At 35.4% G+C, this 19,533-nt stretch overlaps 1 pseudogene; it reads left to right on the top strand.

Moving 5' to 3' along the window:
* Window positions 1-256: 256 nt before the first annotated feature.
* LOC112814363 (RNA ligase 1 pseudogene) lies at window positions 257-1,231 on the top strand (annotated as a pseudogene).
* The last annotated feature ends 18,302 nt before the right edge of the window (window positions 1,232-19,533 follow it).

Below are 19,533 nucleotides of genomic sequence, written 5' to 3'. Positions count from 1 at the left end.
GAACTCTAGAATGACGGATAACTACATTTAGTACTAAAATCTCCACCAAAGTGTTAGAGTGTGCAGTTAGTTAGGTTCTAACAGGATACCTGGAGGCCAACAATGAGGAAGTCATGGACAACCTTCAGGAAAGTTAAAGGTATTGAGCGAGCAATGTTTGTGGTTTGAGCAGTGTGTGTGACTGCTGGGGACGCTTTCCTGGCTGCAGAGCTGTTTGGAAGCGTCCCCTGAATTTGTACTGCCTGTTGGGCCCACCATGAGGTGCCTAGATTCGGTGCAGCAGAAAATGCCTGTGTGTTTGTGATGGAGGTGAAAGAGGAGCCCTCCACCAAAAGGGAGCATCAACCATTTAAAGTTTTGGCAACTGAAACTCTAAGTCACAAGGCATTAGATGCAAATATATACAGTGCAATTCCAACATAAAAAGTGGATGAAACATGTTGTTATATTACTACCTACAAAGGTCAGCCATACCTTTGGGCTCGACTAGATAGAAAACCTAACAAATTAGTTGAGAAAAGATTTAAAAATTATTTACATTCAAAACAAAACTTAAAATAATTTTTTTAGAATGTTGAGGAGGACTTCAAACCTGTTCCAGAATGCTGGATACCAGCGAAGGAAATAGAACAATCAAACAGGAATCCAATGCCTGTTGGAAATGGACACATTCCTGGTTGGGTACCAGTGGAAAAACACAACAAACAGTACTGCTGGCATTCCTCTGAATTTAATTATTAATTCGAAGTTGCCCTGGTACTGAAGCATCATCTGGATGGTCCTGGGCTTCTGGAAATTAGTGCAGTACTGCTCTCAGATCTCCTAGGACAAACACTAGAGCTTATATGAACAAATATTAATGGAAACCCATATGGGTTAGGAAGCAAGAAGCATCCATACATCTTCTTATACCACATGGGACATTTCAAATCTGAAATCAATGTACTTGAAGCACAATGATCTTTTATCCTGGTTTGAAGGTTGCAGAGAGGGTAAAATTGAAGGAATATTATGCCATTGCAATGATGGCTGTTTAATCAAGGTTCATCGCCATCATCTTGGTTTAGGTTGGCCAATTCCAGATACTTACATGAATTCAAAACCAGTTATTATCAACATGAACCTGAACAAGTATGACCATGCCTTTGATACTAAGTGTTTGTTTAGTCTTTTTACAAAAATAGATAATCAGAAATTTGGTAAACTCAAAGATATAATACTTGATGTATAAACTAGAAATGCAATTAAGAACCAGCCTTATTGTTATCTTTGAATCTTGAATATTCTGTCATATGTGGAAGGTAAAAAAATCTCAAGGTTCCATGTCTAATAGAGCAATATGTCTTCTAGCATTTGAAGAAATGAATTTCCTAGTTGCAAAGGTCTATTCAAAAAAATTTTTAGAACCACCGAATGAATTTCAACCACTAGACTTAAAAATATAATAATAAGCTCCCTACCTTGTACAAAAGTTGTATAAAGACAACAATTGAACTGACAAATCTGGATCATTAACTTTAAAAATTAAATAGTTCAAGATGAATTTGTTCTAACACTTAACAAAACATATGGCTGTAACCTCATGTTTATATACATGTACATATATATAAAACTAGAGTCTTAACACACATGTAAATAAGTATATATAAAACCCCAATTTTAAATGTTAAAAGTTATTAAAGCTCACCCCCATACTCTATAAAAAACTTAAACATTATGTATACAGAAATTCATCACAGCTTATTTGATAGTCATAACTTACTCTAAAGAAGTCATCAAAAATATACTTTTCTATTATGTTTAAAATTTCATATAATTTTATTTACTAAAACTTGAATTTAGTAAAGTTACAGGGTATGAAGAAGGAAATCATGTAGGTCAGAGACCTGTTTGATTTCCAGATTAAGTTTTAACTTATAAATTTAGTAGTAAATAAAACTACAGGTATAGGTAATCCTTAATAAATGGGGAGATCAGCAGGACTTTCCTCTTCATCTTCAAACTGTTCAGAAGCAGCAACAGGACAAGTTAATTCAACTCCACATTATTCAGAAAGTTTTTTTTTAACTTTTCTTCTAAGAGAATATTCTTTTTCACTTCTTCTTCATAATTATACTTCAGATCTTCAATTTCTTCAAAAAATGAAGGATCAAAGTTTTCTAGTTCTTTTTTCAGCTTTTTTGTTTCTCCTAGTAGAAACATAATATCTTTGAAAGGTATGTAGGAATATAATATATTCTTTAGATTTGAACTAAAGAGACTTAATTACAAACATAAAATCCAAAGTAACCTGAATAATCTAATATACTTATATACTATATAGGCAGAAGTATTTTCTTAGAATTTTGTTAATAAGGTTTCATGGTACAGCATAAGTAACTAACTTGTTAACTGGTAAATCAAATTATTTGTTCTGTAAGTTATGTCCTAGTTTTTGACCAAAATTTATCAGTTCTTAAATGGGTGGGGGAGGGATGGCATTTAATCTTTCTCCAAAAGTATATCAGATACTCTCATTGAGGCAATCAAAAAGACTTGGCTATGACACAAGTTATTTTGGTTAAGATTCTTTGGTTTAGGTTTCATTTATATTTTCTTTACAAATACCTATTTTAATGAATAATAGTCAATTTCTTATAAATATATCTAAAATTATGGAAACTCTAGGACTTCTACCTGGCTAAGAGGCATCTGGTGAAGAGACAATTTGAACTTTAGAATAGCTAGTGATCACTAGTTAATTCTTCAACTTATGTTCTTTTGTTCTGTTTATAGATTCTTTAAGAGATAAAGCATGGCAAATATCTTTCTTTAATAAAGGGAGTTATTCCTAAAAAGTATTTCAAAAGTAAATAAAAGACACTATTCCCAATGTGACCCAAAACCTTAATATTAAAATAATGAGCTATATTTGTGAGAATCAAAAAATAAATTTCTCTTTAATCCTAAAAAAAAAGGAAAGTTAAAGCCTTGTCCTGGCAGCACTCCACAGATGCCAGATCAAATCAGTCAGGCCCAAGATGGCAGATGCCATGACAGAAAACTCCTGACCATATAAGGAAGAAAAGGTACAAAAGCCTGCTTCCCTACCCCAACTAATGAATATTTCAACCCCTAGGTAACAACTGTTGATGAAAGATAGAAACTTGATCCCTAGAGACAGAACTCTCTCTCTCTCTCTCCCTTTCTCATTCTCTCAAGCTTACCCACACTCATATCTCAAGAGTATACTTTATGCTCTAATAAACTTTCCCACTTTTGTCACTTGTCTGCTCTGTTTCATGTCTGTTCTTAAGTTCTTTCTTGAGACAAGACCCAGAAATTTTGGTGATACCTTTGGAATGGACTGGGTTGACCTAAGGTCTGGAGTCTCCACAGTTCACCTGGCAACACAAGAAGGAGCACAAGCCTCATTTACATAACATACGATATATGTATAGGCATGTTTCCTTAAAGTGCATGCACAATCTTATGCCTGCCTCTACATATGATGACAAGGATCCTCTCTTTATATATTCATTCTAACCCTAAATAAAAGGAACCTATCCACCCTTACTCAGGGAGTCATGGCTTTGGAAGTTATTCCCCATGATCTTATTTTTTGCAAATAAATTTTACTTTCTGTGACAACTCCACCTGGTATAGTTTCTGTGATTCACCAAGGAAAAAACTCAGATTAGTTTGTTTACACATTTGGTAATGCAGATGGGACTACTGTCTTTCAAGTTTCTGCCCTACAGCTTCCTGGTTTCCAATGGACAGAGTAGTGGGCAATGGCAGCACACCTGGGTTAACCCATTCAAGCTACTGGAACTAGGGTTGGAATCCTTGGAGGGGACTCTCCCTTCTTGAGGTCTGTACTACCCCCTTGAAGAGAGTTCAGCCACTCTTAGTCTCTTGTTCTATGAATCTCTACCCAGAGGCAAGTGGTGCCCATCCAGTGGCATGACTACAAGAGTATTTTCTCTCAGTTGTCTCACAAAACCTGGCAGGTCAAAGAACAGGACCTCTCTGGTAAACACTCTAGGGGACTGAACACTTGATTATAGTTGAGTCTAGACATTCCTGGGTAGCAAGGGTACATACAAGTGATAGGTATTAATTTATTGCCATTTTCTTCATTGTTTTCTTGTCATTTCTGTAGTTATTCTCTATTCCTTTCTTTTCCTCTTGCTGTCTTCCTTTGTGGCTTGATGGCTTTCTTTATTGTTATGCTTGGATTTCTTTCTTTTTGTGTGTGTTTATCTATTATGTTTTTGGTTTATGGTTACCATGGGTTTCATGTATTGTACCCTACATGTATGTAGTCTACACTGAGTAGATGATTCCTTAAGTTCAAATACATTATAAAACAGTAAATTTTGACTTCCTTCTCCATGATTTATGTAGGTCATATTTCATATCATTTCACTTTGTGTAACCCTGGACTAAATTTTGTATATATAATTGATTTTACTACTTTTGTGTTTTAACCTTCTTACTAGTTTTGTTTTGTGATTGATTTTCCATTTTTACTATATATTTACTTTTGCCAGTACTTTTTTTCTTTCATAATTTTCTCACTTCTAGGAATGGTCTTTTCCTTTTACTTAGAGTTCCTTTTAACATCCCTTGTAAGGCTGGTTTACTGGTGATGAACTCCTTCAATTTTTATTTGTCTAAGAAACTCTACCTCTCCTTCAATTCTGAATGATAATCTTGCTAGGTAGGGCATTCCAGGTCATAAGGTTTTATTTTCTTTTCAGCCCCTCTTAAATTTATTTTTATTAAAGTACAATTAACATACACTGTTATATTAGTTTCAGGTGTACAATATAATGATTCAACAAATGTATACATTACTCAGTGTTTATCACGATAAGTGTACTCTTAATCCCCTGTACCTATTTCACCCATCCCTCCATCCATCTTTCCTCTGGCAACAACCAGTTTATTCTCTGTATTTAAGAGTCTGTTCCTTTTCTTTCTCTTGTTTTCTCTTTGTTCATTTGTTTTGTTTCTTAAATTATGAGTGAAATTGTATGGTATTTGCCTTTCTCTGATTCATTTCACTTACCATTATACCCTCTAGGTCCATCTATGTTGTTGCAAGTGGCAAGACTTTTTTTTTTTCATGGCTGAGTAACATTCCATTATCAATATATACCATATCTTCTTTATCCATTCATCTACTGATGGACACTTGGGTTGCTTCCATATCTTGGCTATTACAAATAATGCTGCAATAAACATAGGGGTGTATATATCTTTTTGAATTAGTGTTTTTGTTTTCTCTGGGTAAGTACCCAGTAGTGCAAATGCTGAATCATATGCTAATTCTTTTTTTTTTTCAATTTTTTGACGAACCTCCATACTAGTGTCCATAGTGGTTGCAGTAATTTACATTCCCACCAACAGGGCATCAAGTTTCCTTATTCTCCATATCCTTGCCAAAGCTTGTGATTTCTTGTCTTTCTGATTCTAGGTATTCAAATAGATATAAAGTGATATCTTATTGAAGTTTTAATTTGCATTTCTCTGATGATTAGTGATGTTGGAAATTTTTCAGGTGTCTGTTGGACATTTGTATATCTTCTTTGGAAAAAAAAACTATTCAGGTCCTCTGCTCTTTTTTAATTGAGTTATTTGTGGTTTTTTGGTGTTGAGTTGTATAAGTTATTTATATATACTTGATATTAACCTCTTATCAAATATATCATTTACAAATACCTTCTCCCATTCAGTAGGTTGCCTTGTCATCCTGTTGATGGTTTTCTTCATTGTGCAAAAGCTTTTTATTTTGATCCTTTCAACACTTTGCATATATAATGGCACTGTCTTTTGTCCTACAAAGTTTCTGCTGAAAAGTCAGCTGATAATCTTATGGGGCTTCCCTTTTATGTAAGTGCTCTCTTTTCTCTTGTTGTGTTTAAGTTTCTCTCTTCATTTTTAATTTTTGCCATTTTAATTAACTTGTGTCTTGATGTGGATTTTCTTTTTTTTATTGTTTGGGGCTTTTAATGCTTTCTGGAATTAGATATTTATTTCCTTCCACAGGTTAGGAAAATCTTAGCTATTATTTCTTCAAATATGTTTCTGCTCCCTTCTATCTCTTCTCCTACTGGAACTTATATAATGCAAATGTTATTATGCTTGATGATGTCACTGAGTTTTCTGAAACTATCCTCCTCACTTTTTATTATAATGTTTTTATCTTTTTTTGTTTAGTTTGTTTGCCTTCCATTATCATGTCACCCAGATTGTCAAACTATTCTGCATCGTCTAAACTGCTGTTGATTTCCTCTAGTTTATTTTTCACTTCAGTTATTGTATTCTTTGGCTCTGATTAGTTATTTTTTTTTAATTTTCTATCTCTTTGTTGAAATTGTCATTGAATTTGTCCACTCTTCTCTCAAATAAACTACACAGCCTTATGTCCATTATTTTGAACTTTATTAGGCATATTTTTACAACTGTTTTGTTTGGCTCTTTTGCTGTGATTTTGTCTTTTTCCTTCATCTGGAACAAATTCTGTTGTCTCCTCAATTTCTCTAAATCTCTATTTGTTTTTAGGTATTACATGGGTCACCTATGTGTCCTGGTCTTAAAAGAAGTGACTTTGTATAGAAGGCCTCCAGTGGTGTCCTGTAATGAAGAGAACCAAATTCATTTCAGGGCTGTCTTCTTTTGTGGGCTGCATGAACATTCTTTTAGTGGCTGAGCAACATCTTTGAGGGCACTGGTAGGCAGGGCTTACTGCTTGTGCATCTGGCTTGAAGCTACCATGGGTACACTTGCACTTGTGAACAAGTTTTTCTCCCCATGCTGCTGGCTTAGGGACCAGGCTACAGCAACTGTTCTCACACTCGTGGATTGACCCAGCACTCATAATGCCTCTCTGAAATGAGCTGCTCTGACTGGTTTTGTTTCCATACCATTAGCAGATAGGCCTGGCTTTAGAAAATGAAGTTTTGCTGGTGGGTGAGACTGGGATTGTCCCATTTGTCTGAAGTGAGCTGTGTGTGACAGTACAGGAACCAGCTTTGGAGGGGCTCTCACAAGGATGGAAATGTTGGGTGGGGCAGATCCACATTGGAACATGAAGGCAGGGCATGAAGTGATAGCAAGATTAATGGAGCATGTTAGAATTGACTGACAAAAGCCTCCAGCTATCTAGAGTGCGGGAGGGCAAGAAAACTGCCACCCATAGCATGTTCGTTCAGAGAGAAACCTCCCACAGATCCCTGCTTATCTGGAATATAGCATAAAATTAGCCAATAAACTTTCAAGTATACCACAGGCAATTTTCAAACTACTGCTTCTATAATGCATCTTGGTCCAGTTTACTTAGGGTATTGGCCCTTTAAGGGTGGAAACTCAGTTTCTTATACCCTTCTAGCTTTCCTAGAGTTAAGCTACAATTATTTTTGAAGATCCCAGAATTAAGTCATGCTGATTTTTTTTCTTATTTTGTACTTTTTCATTATTTATTTTTTTTCAATTTTCCCATATGATTTTCTGAGGTTTCTTTTTTATCCATCCATCAGAGAAGGGGTATTTGGTTTCTCTCCATAATTTGGCTATTATTGATAATGCTTCTATAAACATTGGGGTACATATATCACTTAAAATCAGTATTTTTGCATTTGTTGGTAAATACCTAGTAGTACAATTCCTAGACTGTAAGGTAGTTCTATTTTTAACTTTTTGTTCAATAGGGTTAGGGGTCTGTAATCCTCCTTTTTGATGGGGTCTTTATCTGGTTTTGGGATCAAGGTAATGCGGGCCTCATAGAACGAGTTTGGGAGTTCCTGGGAATACATCCATTTCTTTCAAATTGCTTAGTTTCTTGGCCTATAGTTGCTAGTAACAATTTCTAATAATTGTTTCTATTTCTTTGGTGTTAGTCGTGATCTCTCCCCTTTCATTCATGATTTTATTAATTTAGGTCATTTCTCTTTTCTTTTGGATAAGTCTGGCCAGAGGTTTATCGATCTTATTAATTCTTTCAAAGAACCAGCTTCTAGTTTCATTGATCTGCTTTACTGTTTTTCTGGTTTCTATTTCATTGATTTCTGCTCTAATATTTATTAGTTCTCTTTTCTTGCTTGGTTTAGGCTTTATTTGTTTTTTTCTCTCCAGATCTTTTAGGTTTAAGGTTAGCTTGTACATTCGGGATTTTTCTAATTTTTTGAACAGGGCTTGGAGGTTATGTATTTCCCTCTTAGAATCACCTTTGCAGTACCCCATAGGTTTTGGACCAATGTGTTTTCATTCTCATTGGTTTCAATAACTTCTTTAAGTTCTTCTTTAATTTCCTGGTTGGCCCTATCATTCTTTAGCAGGAACTTTTTAGCCTCCAAGTGTTTGAGTTCCTTCCAAATTTCTTCTTGTGTTTGAGTTCCAGTTTCACTGCATTGTGATCTGAAAATATGCATAAATAATCTCAATTTTTTGGTATCAGTTGAGGCCTGATTTGTGACCCAGTATGTGGTCTATTCTGGAGATAGTTCTATGTGCACTTGAGAAGAATGAGTTTTCTGTCATTTTAGGATGGAATGTTCTGTATATATCTATGAGGTCCGTCTGGTCCAGTTTATCATTCAAAGCCCCTGTTTCTTTTTTGATCTCCTGCTTAGAATATCTGTCCATTGCTAAGTGGAATGTTTAAGTCTCTTACTAGTAATGTATTATTATCCATATGTTTCTTTAATTTGGTTATTAATTGGTTTATATAATTGGCTGCTCCCATATAGGGAGCATAAATATTTACAATTGTTAGATCTTATTGTTGGATAGACCCTTTGAGTTTGATATAGTGTCCCTCTACATATCTTACTATGGGCTTTGGTTTAAAATCTGATTTGTCTGATATGAGTATTGCTACCCCAGCTTTCTTCTGAGGTCCATTAGCATGGTAAATGATTCCCTATCCCCTCACTTTCAAGCTGGCGATGTCTTTGGTTTCAAAATTAGTCTATTGTAGACAACATATGGATGGGTTCTGCTTTTTTATCCAATCTGAAGCCATATGTCTTTTGATGGGTGCATTCAACCCATTTACATTCAGAGTAACTATTAAAAGATATGGATTTAGTACCATCATATTGCCTATAAAGTCTCTGTTTCTGTAGATTTTCTGTTTCTTTCTGGTCTGTGTGACTCTTGGGTTTCTCTTCACTTACAGAATTCTCCTTAATATTTCTTGCAGGGCTGACTTGGTGGTCACATATTCTTCCAGTTTCTGCCTGTTGTGAAAGCTCTTTATCTCTCCATCCATTCTGATTGATAATCTTGCTGGGTAAATATTCTTGGCTGCATGTTCTTTTCATTTAGTACCCTGACTATGTCTTGCCAGCCTTGTTGTTTCTCAGGTAACCCTGCTTGTGCAGAGTTGCCCCACCCTTTGCCAGGGAGATGGACTCAGTGGAAACCCGTCATCTGTGTGTCTTTTTTTCCCTGGGTGGTTTCCGCCTCTTCAGAGGATCAGAGCAAATATGGCTGTAGCCAAACCTCTGGCCCAGAGCAAAAAAATATCAGTCTGTTCTCTTTAATAAACCCTCAAGGACAAACAGTCTCGCTTTCTGCATGCACCACTGAAAATCACAGTCTCCCACAGTGTGCGCACCCAGAAACTCTCTGAGGTAATCTCAGGGGCTGGGACTGTCTCTGCCCTTTGTGATTCTAAAACTGCCAGGAGCTGTGGGCTCACACACGCACCCAAAACTCTGAAATCAGGTCTGGGTTCTGCCCTAAAGCCCTTTCCCGGCCACTACTGCTCTGCGAGTTTTTGCCTGGTCACGGGTGCAGGTTCCAGATTTTTTGAGGCCGTGCAAGGAAAGAGCAGTTATCAACGAGCCTGGCATGCAATTTATGAGGATCTGAGCTGAAAGTTCCTCCCTGGGATTGTTGATCATGAACGGCTTCCTGGCTCCAATGCTAAGGCCCTCTACTATTTCAGGAATCTCCTTTGCTCTGTGGTCCCTTGTAACCTGAGACCACAATACCCTACCTAGAATTCTTCCTTTTCATTTCCAGAGCCCACTTCAGAGAGGGATGTCTTTTACTAGAGCAGATTTCTAAGGGTTCTGATTTTGTGCTCTGGTGTTATATCACTTTCCAGGAGTCAGCTTATGGTGGTGCCCTTCCCCTTCTGTTTATCTTCCAATAACTCCCCACAGATTCACAACTCCATACATCCTACCTTGCAAAAAGCGGTTGCTTTTCTGCTTTTAGAGATCTAGCTATATATTCTTACATTTCAGGCTGATTTTGTGGGTGTTCAAAATGGTTGATAGATATCTAGCTAAATTCAGGGGACCAGTTGGAATAGGATCCCCTACTCCTCCACCATCTTGCCTCCTCTCTCCGACAAATTATATTTTAAGCCAAAGACTGTAGTAAGAGATGAAGAGGGACACTATATCTTACTTAAACAATCTATCAAACAAGAAGATGTAACAATTGTAAATATTTACAATCCTAACATGAGAGCCACCAGTTATTTAAACTAATTAATAACCAAAGTAAAGAAACACATCGATAATTTATACAATAGTAGGTGAATTTAACACCCACTCACAGCAATGGACTGATCATTTAAGCAGAAGATCAACAAGGAAATGAGGACTTTGAATAATGCACTGGACCAGATAAACTTCACAGATATATACAGAACATTTCATCCTAAAGTAACAAAATACACAGTCTTCTCTAGTGGATAAGTAACATTTTCCAGAATAGATCACATACTGGGTCACAAATCAGGTCTCAGCTGTTAACAAAAGGTTGGGATTTCTCCATGCATACTTTCAGGCCACAGTGCTTTGAAACTTGAAACCAATCACAAGAAGATATTTAGAAGGAACTCACATACTTGGAGGATAAAGAGCATCCTACTAAAGAATGAATGTGTCAACCAGGAAATGAAAGAATTTAGAAAATTCATAGAAAAAATGAAAATGAAAACACATCCATTCAAAACTTTTAGGATATAGTAAAGATGGTCCTAGGAAGGAAGTACATAGCAATGCAAGCCTGTCTCAAGAATCATGGAACGTCTCAAATACACAACTTAACCATACACCTTAAAGAGCTGGAGAAAGAACAACAAATAAAGCCTAAACCAAGATGGAGATGAGAATTAATAAAAATTAAAAAAGAAATCAATTAAATAGAAACCAAAAGACAGGAGAACAGATAAAACTAGGAACTGGTTCTTTGAAAGAATTTTAAGATTGATAAAATCCTAACCAGACTTACTAAAAACAAAAGAGAAAAGACCCAACTTAATAAAATCACAAATGAAAGAGGAGAAATCACAACCAACACTGATGAAATACAAACAAGTATAAGAGAATATTATAGGCAATTATATGTCAACTAGGTAGGCAACCTGGACAAAACGTATACACTCCTAGAAACAAATAAACTACCAAAAATGAAAGATGAAGAAAAAGCAAACCTGCACAGACCCACAACCGTCAAAGAAATTGAAGCAATAATCAAAAAATCTCCCAAAAAAACAAATCTCCAGGACCAGATGGACTACCAGCAGAATTCTATCAAACATTTAAAGAAGAATTAATACCTATTCCTCTGAAACTGTTTCAAAAAATAGAAATTGAAGGAAAACTTCCAAACTCGTTCTATGAGGCCTGCATTACTTTGATCCCAAAACCAGACAAAAACCCCATCAAAAAGGAGAATTACAGACTCCTATCCATGCTGAACATGGATTCCAAAATACTTAACAAGATCCTAGCCAATAGGATCCAACAGTACATTAAAAGGATTATTCACCACAACCAAGTGGGATTTATTTCTAGGTTGCAAGGGTGGTTCCCCATTCACAAATTAATCAATGTGATACACCATATTAATAAAAGAAAGGACAAGAATCATATGATCTTCTGAATAGATGCAGAAAAAACATTTGACAAAGTACAACATCCTTTCTTGATAAAAACTTTCCACCATTGGGGATAGAGGGAACATACCTCAATATCATAAAAACCATATCAGAAAAACCCACAGTGGATATCATTCTCAATGGGGAAAAACTGAGAGCTTTTTCCCTAAGGTCAGGAACATGACAGGGATGTCCACTCTCACCAGTTTGTTCAACACAATATAGAATTCTAGCTTCAGCAATTATACAACAAAAGTAAATAAATGACATTCAAATTGACAAGGAAGAATTCAAACTGTCACTCTTCACAGATGACATGATACATTATGTGGAAAACCTAAAAGACTCCACCCCAAAATTGCTAGAACTCAAACAAGAATTCAGCAACATGGCAGGATATAAAATCAATGCACAGAAATCAGTTGCATTTCTATACACTAACAAGGAAACAGGAGAACAAGAAATTAAGGAGTTGATCCCATTTCCAACTGCACTAAAAACCATAGTTGCTAGGAATAAACATAAACTAAGAGGCAAAAGATCTATATTCTAAAAAGTAAATACTTATGAAAGAAATTAAGGAAGACACAAAGAAATGGAAAAACGTTCCATGTTCATGTATTGGAAGAACAAATATTGTTAAAAGGTCTGTGCTACCCAGAGCAATCTACACAACCAATGCAGTCCCTCAAAAATACCATCAGCATTTTTCACAGAGCTTGAACAAACAAACCTAAAATTTGTATGGAACCAGAAAAGACCCTCAATAGTCATATGGATATTGAAAAAGAAAACCAAAGGTGGAGGGATCACAATTCCGGACTTTGAGCTGTATTGCAAAGCTGTAATTGTCAAGACAGTGTGGTACTGGCACAAAACCAGACAAAGAGATCAATGAAACAGTATGAAGAACCCAGAAATGGACCCTGGACTCTTTGGCCAACTAGTCTTCAACAAAGCAGGAAAGAATATCCAATGGGCAAAATACAGTTTCTTCAGCAAATGGTGTTGGAAAAATTGGACAGTGATATGCAGAAGAATGAAACTGGACTGCATTCTTATACCATACACAAAAATAAATTTAAAATGGGTTAAAGATCTAAATGTGAGAAAGGAAACTCAAAATTCTACAGCAGAACACAGGCAGCAACCTCTTCGACCCTGGCCGCAGCAACTTCTTACTAAACATGTCTCCAAAGACAAGAGAAACTGAACTATTGGGACTTAATGAAGATAAAAAGCTTTTGCACAGCAAAGGAAACGGTCAACAAAACTAAAAGGCAACCTGCAGAATTGGAGACACTATTTGCAAATGTCTTATCAGAAAAAGGGATGGTATCCAACATCTATAAAGAACTTATCAAGCTCAACACCAAAAAACCAAATGATCCAGTCAAGAAATGGGCAGAATATATGAACAGACATTTCTCAAAGAAGACATACAAATGACCAACAAACACATGAAAAAATGTTCAGTATCACCCAGCATTGGGGAAATACAAATCAAAACCACAATAAGATGTCACCTTACACCAGTTACAATGGCAGAAATTAACAAGACAGGAAACAATGTTGGCAAGGATGCAGAGAAAGTGGAACCCTCATACATTGTTGGTGGGAATGCAAGCTGGTAGAGCTTCTCTGGAAAACAGTATGTAGTTTCTTCAAAAAGTTAAAAATAGAGCTACCTTATATCCCAGCAATTGCACTACTAGGTATTTACCCCAAAGATACAAGTGCAGTGAAGAGAAAGGGCACATGGCACCCCAAGGTTCATAGCAGCAATGTTCACAGTAACCAAACTGTGGAAGGAGCCGAGATGCCCTTCAACATATGAGTGGATAAAGAATATGTGGAAAAAAAAAAAAAGAATATGTGGTTCATATATACCATGGAATTCAGCCATCAGAAAGGATGAATACCCACCATTTGCTTCAACATGGATGGAACTGGAAGGGATTATGCTAAGTGAAATAAGTCAAGTAGAGAAAGACAATTATCATATGGTTTCATTTATATGTGGAACATAAGGAATAGCACGGAGGACATTCAGGGAAGGAAGGGAAAACTGAAAGGGGGTAAATCAGAGGGGGAGACAAACCATGAGAGACTATGGACTCCAGGAAACAAACTGAGGGTTTCAGAGTGGAGGGGGTGGGAGGATAGGGTAGCTGGGTGATGGGTATTAAGGAGGGCATGTGTTGTAATGAGGACTGGGTGTTATACACAACTAATGAGTCGCTGAACACTACATCAAAAATTAATGATGTACTGTATGATGGCTAACTTAACATAATAAAAAATTAGATAAAATAAAATGGAATAAATTTTTAAAAGTTAAAATAAAAAAAATTAAAAAATACTAAAGTTGTGGGTGCCTGGGTGGCTCAGTCGGTTGAGTGACTGCCTTCAGCTCGGGTCATGATCCTGGAGTCCCGGGATCGAGTCCTGCATCAGGCTCCCTGCTCAGCGGGGAGTCTGCTTCTCCCTCCGATCCTCCCCCCTCTCATGTGCTCTCTCTCTCATTCTCGCTCTCTCAAATAAATAAATAAAAATCTTAAAAAAATACTAAAGTTGTAAGGAGTGGCAAATAAATCCTAATAGACAAACCAATCATGAGAAAGATGATCAAAACTGCAGGCATCACATTACCTGATTTCAAATTGTACTATGAAGCTGTAGCAATCAAAACAGTATGATGCTGGCATAAAACAGATACATAGACCAATGGAACAGAATAGAAAGCCCACAAATAAACTGAGGCATAGATGATCATCTCATATTTCATAAGGGAGCCAGGAATATTTAATGGGGAAAGGACAATCTCATCAATAAATGATATTGGAAAAACTTGACAACCGCATGCAGAAAAATGAAATTGGACCCTTAGCTTATACCACTCACAAAAATTAACTTCAAATAAATGACTAAAATCTACAACCCAAAACCATAAAAGTCTTAGAAAAAAACATAGAAAAAAGTTTGACATTGGTTTTGACAATGATATTTTGTATATGATACCAATAAAACAGACAACAAAAGCAAAAATAAACAAGTAGGATTATATCAAATTTAAAAAAACCTGCAGTTAAAAAAAATTTCAACAAGATGAACAACCTATAGAATGGGAGAAAATATTTGTAAACCATGTATTTGATGAGTCCATCAATATTCAAAATATATAAGGAACTCATAACTCATTAGCAAAAAGAAAAACAACTAAATATTCTGATTTAAAAATAGGAAAAGGAAAAGAACCCAAATAGACGTTGTTTTTTGTTTTTTGTTGTTTTTTGTTTTCAGAAAAGACATACAAATGGCCAGCAGTTACATGAAAAGATGTTCAATATCACTAACCAGGGGGTTTTAAATTAAAATCACAATTCGATATCTCCTTACAACTGTTAGGGTGGCCATTATAGAAAACAAAATGATAAAATGTTGTTAGCAATGATGTAGAAAAATTGGAACACTTTTGAATTTTTGGAGGGGATGTGAATTGGTGCAGCTGCTATGGAAAACAGAGGGTCCTCAAAATATTAAAAATAGAACTACTATATGATCCAGCAACCTAACTTCTAGATACATATCAGAAGGAAATAAAATCACCATGGTAATATCTGTACCACCATGCTCATTGCAGCATTGTTCACAAGACAAAAACAACTTAGTGTCCATGAATGAATGAATATATAAATATGTATTATATGAATATATATATATTAAATATTCACAATAAAGGAAGGAAGTCCTGCTATTGGTGACAACATGGATGGACCTTGACATTATAAGTAAAATTTGTCAAAGATAACTGTGTATGATATCATTTATATGTGGAATCTAAAAAGTACTCATACAGAGTAGATGGGTGATTGCCAGGGGCTAGATGTTATGAGAAATAGGGAGATGTTTTTCAAAAGTTACATATGTACAGGTATAAAATGAATAAGTATGGGGATCTAATGTACAGCATGGTGACTAGATTTAACAATTCTGTATGACATACTTTAAAGTTACAGAGAGTAGATCTTAAATGCTATCAATGCAAATAATGGTAAATATGTGTGATGGTGGAGATGCTAATTATTATCGTAATCATTTTGCAATATATACATGTATGAAATTGTCACAATGCATACCTTAAACTTACTCATGTTACATGATAATTATGTCTTAGTAAAGCCAGATAAAAAATCAGTCATGTAAGTATAATATAATTCTTGTTTTTGAAGCATATCTTATTCATAACAAATTTGAATTGTGCATCTCCAAAAACATTCTGGGACATGTTTTCATCAACAGTGATATTTCTTTTTTCTTCAGGCAAAATATAGCCTTAAGAGAATCCAAGTAAGGAGAGCTACTCTATCCATTGGAAAACGTATTAATTAGGTTATGGAACATTATTTTAAAAGCTACTTTTGGTTGCTTGTGACCAAATTTGAGAAAGAATGACACAATAACTTTAATTTTTAAGATTATTAATCTCAGCATATTTATTCAGGATGACCTTTGTGATAATGGAGATCCAGTTGTTGAACTATCAGTTTGGAAACTATCAGTAACAATCAATATGTGAAGTAAAAACATATAATACACGTGTTTTTATTTCCTCTTAATTTCATTTACATGTTTATCATTACATTATAAGAGTTCATTTTGTCCATGTCTTTCACTAAATATGAGCCTTTTGCTGAGATGATCCTTGTCTCTTCATTCCCCACAATTAATATTACTTGAATTAATGAATATAGAGTAACTCCTTTTACTCTTCTGTCCTTGTTTTGAGTGAGAAAATTGCCAGATGGCTTAGATAGACCTCTTCATGGAAAGGAAGGGACAACACAAGGAATCCTCAAGGGCTATTCCTCCAAATTAGAAGAAAAATATATAAATTCATTTATTTACCATATCAACATCCCAATTATGAAATACATTATAGAAGCATAAGGACAATTATTTATGATAAGTATTAGAGGAAAATTTGCATGAAATCAAAGGCCACTTCTCAATTAATTCCCTCATACAAAAAGCCTTACATTTTCAGTGAAGTAAAAAAAAAAAAATCCTTCAATGTGCACTACATATCTGGTTTATCATCAAAATTTGTAAATGCTTTTTAAGGTTTATCATCTAGGGTCTAATTATCCTTCCACCTCAATAGATATCAGGAAGAAATGGAAAATCTGTACAGACCAATAATGAGTAAAAAATTGAAACAATCATCAAAAATTTCCCAAGACAAAAAACACCTCAAGACCACACAACTTCATTAGCAAATTTTATAAAAACATTTAAGGAATAATTAGCACCAATTTCTCCTATGCAGTTTCAAGACATTGAAGATGGGGAATCAGGGTGCCTGGGTGGCTCAGATGGTTAAGCGTCTGCCTTCGCCTCAGGTCATGATCCCAGCTTCCTGGGATCGAGTCCCGCATCGGGCTCCCTGCTCAGCAAGGAGCCTGCTTCTCCCTCTGCCTCTCTCTCTCTGTCTCTTATGAATAAATAAATAAAATCTTAAAAAAAAAAGAAGATGGGGAATCATTTCCCAAGTCATTCTATAAGGCCAGTATGACTTTGATAGCAAAATCAAAGTACAGAAAAAAAGAACTATAGATCAATATCCCTGATAAATATGTGTAAAAATTTTCAACAAAATATTGCAAACTGAATTCAAGAACACATTCAAAAGATAAATCATGACTGAGAGAGAGCAATTCCTGGGATGCAAATATGGTTCAACATATGCAAATCTATGAATGTAATAAATCACAGTAATGGAATAAAAGATAAAACATGCATAACCATCGTGATAGATGAACAGAAAGCATTTGACGAATTCAACATCATTTTATAATAAAAACCCCCCAAGAGACTGGATAGAGAAGGAACATAACTCAATATAATAAACACCATATATGTCAGACCTACAGCTAGCATTAAACTCAATGGTAAAAAACTGAATATTTTCCTTCTAATATCAGGAATAAGGAAACAGTGCCCACTTTAACAAATCTTATTCAGTATAGTATTGGAAATCCTACCTAGGTCAACTAGGGAAGACTAAAAAATAAAACAAATTCAAATGGGAAAAGAAGAGGTAAAATTGTCATTATTTGCAAACCATATGATTTTTTATTTAGGAAATCCCTAGACTAAAGCAAAAAAAAAACTGTTAGAGCTAAAAAACACATTCATAAAGTTGAAAGATATAAAATCAACTTGAAGATGTTACCTACGTTTCTCTACACTAAAAAGGATACATCATAAAAAGAAATAAAGAAAACTATCACATTCACAATAGCATCAAAAACAATAAACCACCTAGAAAAAAAATAAACAAAGGAATTAAAAATTCTATAAAATGAAAACTATAAGACCTTGTTGTGCCTGGGTGGCCCAGTCAGGTAAGCATCCAAATCTCAGTTTTAGCTCAGATCATGATCTCATGGGTTGTGAGCCTGAGCCCCTCTTTGGGCTCTGTGCTCAGCCGGGAGTCTGCTTGAGGATTGTCTCTCTCCCCCTCTCTCTGCCCCACCCTCCTGAGCTCTCTGTCTCTCAAATTAATAAATAAATATTTACAAAAAATTAAAACTATAAAACCTTGTTAACAAATCCAAGAACACACAAACTAAAAGAAAAACTTTCATGTTCTAGGATCAGTAGAATTAATATTGTTAAAATGTCCATAATACCCAAAGCCATCCACATATTCAATGCAATCCCTATAAATATATTATGACATTCTTCACAGGCATAGAAAAAATAATTCCAAATTTTGTATAGAGCCACAAAAGACCCCTAATGGCAAAAGCAATACTAAAAAAAAAAATAAATAAAACAAAGTCAGATGCATCATGTTTCCTGATTTCAAATGATATTACAAAGATATAGTAGTAAATAGAGTATGGTAATGGCATGAAAATAGGAACAGACCAATAAATTAAAATAGCACAGAATTGTTTTTGCTTTTGTTTCCCTTGCCTCAGGAGACATATCTAGTAAGAAGTTGCTACAGCTGGTGTCAAAGAGGTTACTGGCTGTGTTCTCCATTGGGATTTTTTTTTCCCACAAATAGATTTATTGGCATCACAAAGGTTTGTATTTTTGTTTTGTTTTGTTTTGTAGATACCGAGGATTTTATTTTATTTCATTTTTAATTTATTTGCTGCAAGTTATTATTTAATTCTAGTTATTTAACATACAGTGTAATATTGGCTTCAGGAGTAGAATTAGTGATTCATTGCTTACATGGAACACCCAGTGCTCATCACAAGTGCCCTCCTTAATAGCCATCACCCATTTAGCCCATCCCCCACCTACCTCCACTCCATTAACCCTCAGTTTTTCTCTATATTTAAGAGTTTCTTATGGTTTGCCTCCCTCCCTTTATTCCCCCTTCCCCTTGTTCATCTGTTTTGGTGTTTTTTTTTTAAGATTTTATTTACTTATTTGAGACAGAGACAGAGACAGAGCATGAGTGAGAGCAAGGGCAGAGGGAGAGTGAAAAGGAGAAGCAGACTCCCTGCTGAGCATGGAACCTGATGTGTGACTCAATCCCAGGACCCTGAGATCATGATCTGACCCAAAGTCTGACACTTAACCGACTGAGCCACACCGGTGCCCCCATCTATTTTGTTTCT

The sequence above is a fragment of the Callorhinus ursinus genome, unplaced genomic scaffold, assembly GCF_003265705.2.
Source record: "Callorhinus ursinus isolate GAN/ISIS: 27379988/994484 unplaced genomic scaffold, GSC_fseal_2.0 scaffold40, whole genome shotgun sequence".
Lineage (NCBI taxonomy): Eukaryota > Metazoa > Chordata > Mammalia > Carnivora > Otariidae > Callorhinus > Callorhinus ursinus.
Note: the sequence above shows the minus strand (reverse complement) of the source record. Positions and strands in the feature narration are given on the sequence as shown.